A 7,633-nucleotide genomic window follows, 5' to 3' on the forward strand; every position below is an offset into this window, starting at 1 on the left:
GGGGGGCAGGAAGCGGGTGTGGGCGGCAGCAAGGCCTCGCGCGGATGCGGGCGTAAGAGGGCCCGGACATGGGGGGCGCCGTGTGCGTCCTGGGGCGGGGCTCGTGGGCGCAGCGGCCAGTAGGGATGCGGGTGAGCAGGCGCGCGATGGCGGTTCCGGCCAGTAACAAGGCGGGGCGCGATGAGACGAGGTAAACGCGGCGGCCAGAGTAACACCACTGGCAACAGCAAGCAATAGCAGCGGATTGAGCATCAGACAAAGGGGAAACCACGGCGGGGCTCACCTAGTAGGCGCGCAAGGGCCCGTTGGGAATTTAGGAGCAGCAGCCGTAGTGTATTTGACGGAGAGGCGTCGGTGGCCGAAGAGGAAGAGGCGTTTAATCCCGGCGAAGAAGAGGCACCCAGCTCGAGCCCTTAGATGTAGTCTGAGTAGAGGAGGGAGGCGGTGCTCTTAGACACCATCGTGAAGCTCAGGGAGGCCCCGGTGCGCGGTGACGACGAAGACGCGACGACGGCAACGCACGGGCGGCGGCTCATGCGAGAGGGAGAGGGGCGAATGGGGATGAGGGTTCCAGGCGCCGTGGGAAGAGGGTGCCGGCCTTATAGGCGAGGTGGTCGCCCGGGAGGGCCACCGGATGGCCGCCACGGCGATGGCCGGTGTCGTGGCAGGCATCGGCGCGGCCACGCCCTCCCGTGAACAGGGGAGCGGGGCAGCAGGGGCGAGGTGGGCTGGCCTGGTGTCCTAGTGGGCCAAGGCCCAAGGGAGGAGAAGGTCTTTTAGTTTTTCTGTTTTTACTTTTGTTCTTGTTTTTTTTAGTTGCCATTTATTTTAGTTCTAGTAAAATATAAACTTAGCATCTAAATTAGTATTTCAACCTAGTCCACAGTCACAAAAAGTCTAGTCCCCCATTAACTTAGTTTGATATTTTATTAATTATAAAAGGTGTTTAAATAATTGTGGTTGCTACTGTTTTAATCATTTTAGAGTATTTCAAAATTTTATAAAAGTGTGGTTTCTTCACCAACATTTAGTACGAATTACTTGACTCAAACCGAACATTTTAGTGTTAATGTTTCAACATTTCACCGATCGACTTTATTTTGAAGTTTAATTCCAAACCGGTTTTGAACTAACGTGAGGTTAACAACAGTAAGCGAGGTGACGTGGCATACTTAACAGAGATTCACTGTAGCTTAATTATCCGGGCGTCACACTAGGCCTTAAGTCTACCCAATTATCCATATCATCATCCCACTCTTCCAAAATATTATTTTTTAGAAATTATTTTTTCTCGTTTGTCAGTGTAATTCTCCACTATGCAGTCGGATCCATATAAGATATTCTCCTCATGCCCAATTCCTGACCAATAATCAGGTATTTTGGGGTTCATACTCATTTTTCCTTTAATTATCCACCCATCTAAATCATCTTTCTCATTTTTGCTATTTTTTCTCATCTCATTCTTGCAATTGATTTTTGCAGGTGAGTTGTCAATTTTGTTGCTAGCTTTTCTTAATTTCTCATTCTTTCTACCTCTTATGTTTCTATTATGGACGCGTCTAGTGGGCGGCCGGCTGCCCACTAGCGCGATCGAGCGGCTGGCCGAAAAAGGTAACCCCCTGTCCCCCGCGCAACAGAAAAGGAAGGGGCCACCATCCCGAACGATCGAGCGGCCACCAGAACAGACCGATCGAGCGTCCACCAATAAAATCGCCCCCCATGTGGCCAGCTGTCCCCAGCTCGCCCCCACGCCCGCTCGCCCCCACGCCCCAGCCCCTCCCATGTTGCCTTCTTCTTCTTATGCATGCCAGAAGGAGGGACATCCAACAGAATCGCCCCCAGCCCTTCTTCCTCCTCCTACACAGTCACCATGGGAGCCCCAAAGTAGAAGAAGGAGCTGCTTCAAAAAAGAAGATCTAAGGGCAGGGTGGTCAGAGCCATACCAGGCAGCAGCATCAAGTAGGTAAGCTCCCTCTTCCCCTCTTCACTTCCCCCTTTCTTCTACTGCATATGTCAACCCCCTTCTCCATGGATCTAGGACAAATCCATGGAGAAGCTGCTTCAAAAAAGAGGTGAATCTGGCACATCACACCAGCCTACTTGATGTTACTGTTGGATGTGTTAAACAAGCCAAAAACTACTTGATGCATGCCAAACAAGTTTCTCCCACCTGGATGTGTTAAATAAGCTGCTTCAAAAGTGTTTCCCCTGCCCCTTTTATGTGTTCAACAAGTCAACTAAGACATATTTTCTAGCCAACTAATACGTGATTCTAGCCAAGTGAACATGCATGCTTGCCAACTGGATATATGCATCCTGGCCAACTGAAACGTCTATTCTAGCCTGCTGAAAACATTGACTGTACAACAGATCATGCATCCTGGGCATGCTGATATATGCATCCTGGCCAACTGAAAATGTCTATTCTAGCCAGCTAAATACATTGGCTGTGCAACAGAACATGCATCCTTGCCAAAATGATATATGGATCCATGAAAATTCAAACATCTATTTTAGCCAACTGAACACATTGGTTGTGCAACTGAACATGCATGCTGGCCAACTGATATATGCATCCTAGGAAAACTGAAAACATCTATTGTATCCAACTGGATACATGAACTTTGCAACTGAACATGCAAGCTGGCAACTGATATATGCATCCTGGGAAATTGAAACATCTATTCTAGCAAAAACTGAACACATTGACTGTCAAACTAAATTTGCATGCTGGCCAACTGATATATGCATCCTGGCCAACTCAAAGAACTATTCTAGCCAAAACCAAAAAACTGCAGTACGGCAACTTCTGCAGCAATATGTGCGACAGATAAAAAACAAGGTTATTGAAGCCATAAAACCACATTAAAGTAGTCACGCATATATTGCTTGTCCCACACATATATTCTGGTAGCACACCTATTGAAAAGCTATAGTGTAAAAATATGTTCAAATATACTGGTAGTAGAAACAGGAACGGCGACGAAAAACATATATCTATAGTTCGTCCTCAAATTCTTCTTTCTTCTTTCACCTGGATTTTGCATCTGAAAAAAGTAGCATCAAATTGTGTCCCAATTATGTGCAGCAAAATATGAATAAGTTCCTTGCCAACGGAAACCCTGCGGATCATTGCAACAAAAGCAGAGGAAAAAGTCAGAAAACTCTATGGTAAAAAGGAGTCAAGTTCTTACCAACTATTTACTGCAAACTGTGCAACTAACATAAAAACTGTGTGCAAAAACAAAAAAAAATGTGTGCATGTTATAATAAAAGATTCTGCTACAGACATGTTGCTTTTGGAACTAAAATTGTCATAAAATGGTGTGCAACTGCCTATTTACTAAGTTTTTAGGTTGTTTGAAACACTCTTTCCTATGATTAACAACTGATGACATCACTTTCTTCTTTTTTATATGTGCAGTGAGTGTGTGGCAGCATCAAAAAAAGGAAAAAAATGCTTGATCTCAATGAGTTGCCTCCTGATCTCAATGAGCTTCCTCATGATACGGATCAGCAGCAACCCAGCATACCACAAGGAAACTGGACAGAAAATGTTCGATCTGTTTACTACACGCAGGCAAGTCATGGTGGAAACCCTATGGGCCATGACAATGTGGCAGGATAGCCATCAACCCGTGGTGCCCCTGTAGTGGTGTCTTTGCAGTCAGAGAGCCATACTCTAGATGACACGGGAACCGAGGAAAATGTTCCTTGTCCAACCAGGACTAAGCTAGGAGCTGGGGCTATTGACGGAGCTATGCAAGAAGAAGAAGAAGGAGAGGATGAGGCTGGTTCTCAACCTATGGAACCCTATGTTGGCATGAGGTTTGACAGCCTTCAAATTGCTAAGGATCACTACAACAGCTATGCACTATGGATGGGTTTCTCTATCAAGATGAACGCATCTCGACGGACACCCCGCACCAATGAATTGATAAAACAACAGTTTTGCTGCAACATGGTCAAGAAGCCCAAAGCTGATGATGGAGGAGCTGAGGCTCCTCCTGTCCTGGACCCTATTCCAGATCCAAAATCTGTTGACAGTGATGAGGAGATGGAAGAAGAACCTCCAATATTTGCTGAAGAGGAGGCTGGTACTAGTAAGAAGAAGAAGAAGCGCAAACGCGAGACAATAAAGCAGACTCAGTGCAAAGCGAAAATGTTGGTGAAGCTGATAGATGGGTGATGGGAGGTGACGCACTTTGTTCGTGACCACAATCATCCGCTCGTGAACAAACCTTCATTATCCAAATACTTGAGATCCCACCAAGGCATCTCACCTGATGAAAAGGAGTTTCTGCGCATCTTCTATAACTGCAACTTGACTACAGGTGTGGTGTTTTTCTATATCCCTTAAAGAATTAAGTTTTCCTCTAGGCAGTCCAGTGTGCAACTGTTATGGTACTACTGTGCAACTGAAACGACTTAACTGTGCAACTGCTGTCCAACTGGTGTGCAACTGAAATGACTTCACTTCATGTGTAGTTGTGCAACTAGATTGTCTTTACTGTGCAAATAAACAATGTCATGTATGCAAAAAGTGCAAAAGTGTTTTTAAAAAGATGCAGCTAGGTGTCCATTTCCTGCGATTATCTTCTGTGCCAACACATGTCCTATTACTGAGCAGTTGGATGTGCGCATTCGTGCAACTAAAAAAAGGATACACTGTTTGTTTTTGTATTATGCAGGACGTATGATGCATGTAATGGCAGAGTTCTATGGATCTGACATGATGGTGCCATTCGGACCAAAGGCAATAACTAATCTTTGTACAAGTTTCCGTAGAGATGACACAAAGGAGGGTGACCTGATTGAGACAATTGCGCACTTCAAGGATATACAAAAAAACTGATCCAGACTTCTTCTATAAGGTGAAATATGATGAAGAGGACAGAGTTGTCAACATATTTTGGGTGGATGGCTTAGCTCGAAAAGCTTATGCGGAGGCATACCACGATTGCATATCGTTTGACACCACCTACATGACCAACATGTACAATATGCCGTTCGCGCCCTTCAGAGGAATAAACCGACATGGCCAATCTTTCATGCTGGGTTGCGCGTTTGTGAGGCAGGAGTTGGCATCGAGCTTTGATTGGGTCTTTGGAGCATTCTTAGAGGCTATGGATGGCAAACCTCCTGACAACTTCATCACCGATCAGGATGGTGCAATGAGGCAGTCAATACAGAGCATCTTTCCAACCCCCGTGCACCGCTGTTGTTGATGGCACATCATGAAAAAGGCTCAGGAAAAAGTTGGTTGGCTGCTATGCCGGAATCCAGGACTCTCTGATGATTTCAACAAGTATGTTGACTTCAGCTTCACTATAGACGAGTTTGAGCAGAATTGGGCTGGGTTAATGGTGAAGTACGAGGCTATGACACACATGCACTTTGAGAAGTTGTACGAATACAGGTCAACTTGGGTGCCGTGCTACTTCAAGCACAGGTTCTTCCCGTTCCTACAGTCTACACAGCATAGTGAGGGGTTCAACGCCGTCCTGAAAAGATATGTGAACCCACACAACTCAATGCTGAACTTCGTCAAGCAATATGAAAAAATCCAGAACCACATCCTTGCCAAGGAAGGCTGCAATGATTACAGGACAGAACACCTTGAGATTGAGTTGTGGTCCAACTTCCCAATAGAGAAGCAAGCTTACAAAACCTATACTAGGGACCTTTACCGCAAGTTCAGAGAAGAGTTTGAGCTGATTGGACGTTATAATGCATTCCAAGTTGGTGCTGATATATTTGAGCTCAAACCGAACCAGGAATTTGTTGCCAAATATGGTTCCCGAAACTACTTGGTGCAGGCAAGGGTGGAGGAGGGTTCCTATTTGTGTGAGTGCTGTAAAATGGACAAGGACGGCATCCTCTGTTGCCACATCCTCAAGGTGTTCACCTATATTGGAGTTGATGTCATACCGGAAAGGTACCTGCTAAGACGGTGGACACCTACTGCTGTACCTAGTGCGCCAGGGACTGGTTATGAGCAACCGGATGAAATGCCTCCTCGGTCAAAGAAGCAGATAAGGGAGAGGAACATGATATACGATTTTCAGAAACTAGCAAAGTTTGCGAGTGGTTCTGATCCAGCACAAGCTATTGTATACAAGCATATGCGCGCAGCACGTACCGAGATCGGCCACCTGAACAAGTCCAAGAAAAAGAAAAAACCGACTGCTGCCACGGGGCCATCAGATGATGGCAACCCTCGAGGACCTCCTCCACCTCCAGGAAGCAATCAGGGGGCTCATTATCCAGGTAATTACCTGCCCCAACTCCTGATCTAACTAGGTGTGTAACTTCAGTTGCACACATCATTGTGCCCAGTTGCACACATCATGGTGGCCAGTTGCACAGAAACATGCTGCCTAGTTGTGCATGATGTGTTAGTTCAAGCATCGAGATAACACAACTAACTTGTTTTCCTGTTCTGGATATAGATGATGTCAACCCTCAAGGACATCCTCCACCTCCTGGCCCTACAGGCAGCACTCAGGGGCCTCATCGTCCAGGTAATTACCTGTCCCAACTCCCCATCAAACTAGGTCTATAACTCCAGTTGCACACATCATGGTGCTCAGTTGCACAGAAAACAGGCTACCTAGTTGCGCACGCTGTGTTAGTTCGAGCATCAAAGATAACACAACTAACTTGTTTGTCCTGTTCTGGCTATAGGTGATGCCAACCCTCAAAGACCTCCTCCCCCGCCTGGCCCAACTAGCAGTGCCCTGCGTGCTACTCCCAATGGACCTACAGGCAGGACTCAGGGGGCTCATCACCGAGGTAAAAATACCTTCCCCAATTCCCAACAAAACTAGGGTGTGTGACTTCAGTTGCACATATCATCCTGCCCAGTTGCACAGAACATGCTGCCTAGTTGCGTGCGCTGTGTTAGTTTGAGGATCAAGATAAAAATCTAACTTGTTAGTCCTGTTCTACCCATAAGGATTACAATCCAAGTACCATGATGGGCCGTGCTACTACAGGTGTTTTTTTCAACTTAACTTGCACACAGCAACCAGTTAGTTGCACAGCATAGGTTGTGTGGTTGTAGAGAACATCAGTGCTGGTTGCACAACAAAAAAAGTACTAAATCTTTTATATGATTATCACACAGGTGATCGTGATGGTCCTACTTCCCCATTGGAGGTTGCATCCCCTGCACAAGCTTCTGGTGATTTTGTGCCCAGGGATCCTCCAAGGTCTACTACAAAGGGTAGGGCAAAAAGTCGACGGTACAAATCGGCGCTGGAGCTACACCCAAAGAAGAAAAACAAATGCAGCCAGTGCCAATCTATAGAGCAGACTGCTGGTGTGTGTCCACTCAGGCTACTGTGATTATGTTTCATCATTTGTAACTTTGAGACAAAAAGAGAAAAGAATGGTGTTTTTTTAGCAATATTGGGACCAAGTGGACACATTCAGCATCTATGATATCTCTTTATGTAATTTATGCACTGTGTAAAAAAGGTTGCTATTTGTGCCTTTGTTGGCAACTGGTTAAATATTTAGTTGTTGAACAATTGTATGTCCAGTGCTCCTAATGTATCGAACAAAAGTGATGACATTGACTTGCAAAAGGAATTGCTACTAGTGTGCAACTACAAAATCTGCTTAAAAA

At 45.7% G+C, this 7,633-nt stretch overlaps 1 pseudogene; it reads left to right on the plus strand.

The window, feature by feature from the left end:
• Positions 1-634: 634 nt before the first annotated feature.
• Positions 635-7,350, plus strand: LOC119350526 (annotated as a pseudogene).
• The last annotated feature ends 283 nt before the right edge of the window (positions 7,351-7,633 follow it).

Source organism: Triticum dicoccoides, chromosome 1B (assembly GCF_002162155.2).
Source record: "Triticum dicoccoides isolate Atlit2015 ecotype Zavitan chromosome 1B, WEW_v2.0, whole genome shotgun sequence".
Classification (NCBI taxonomy): Eukaryota; Viridiplantae; Streptophyta; class Magnoliopsida; order Poales; family Poaceae; genus Triticum; species Triticum dicoccoides.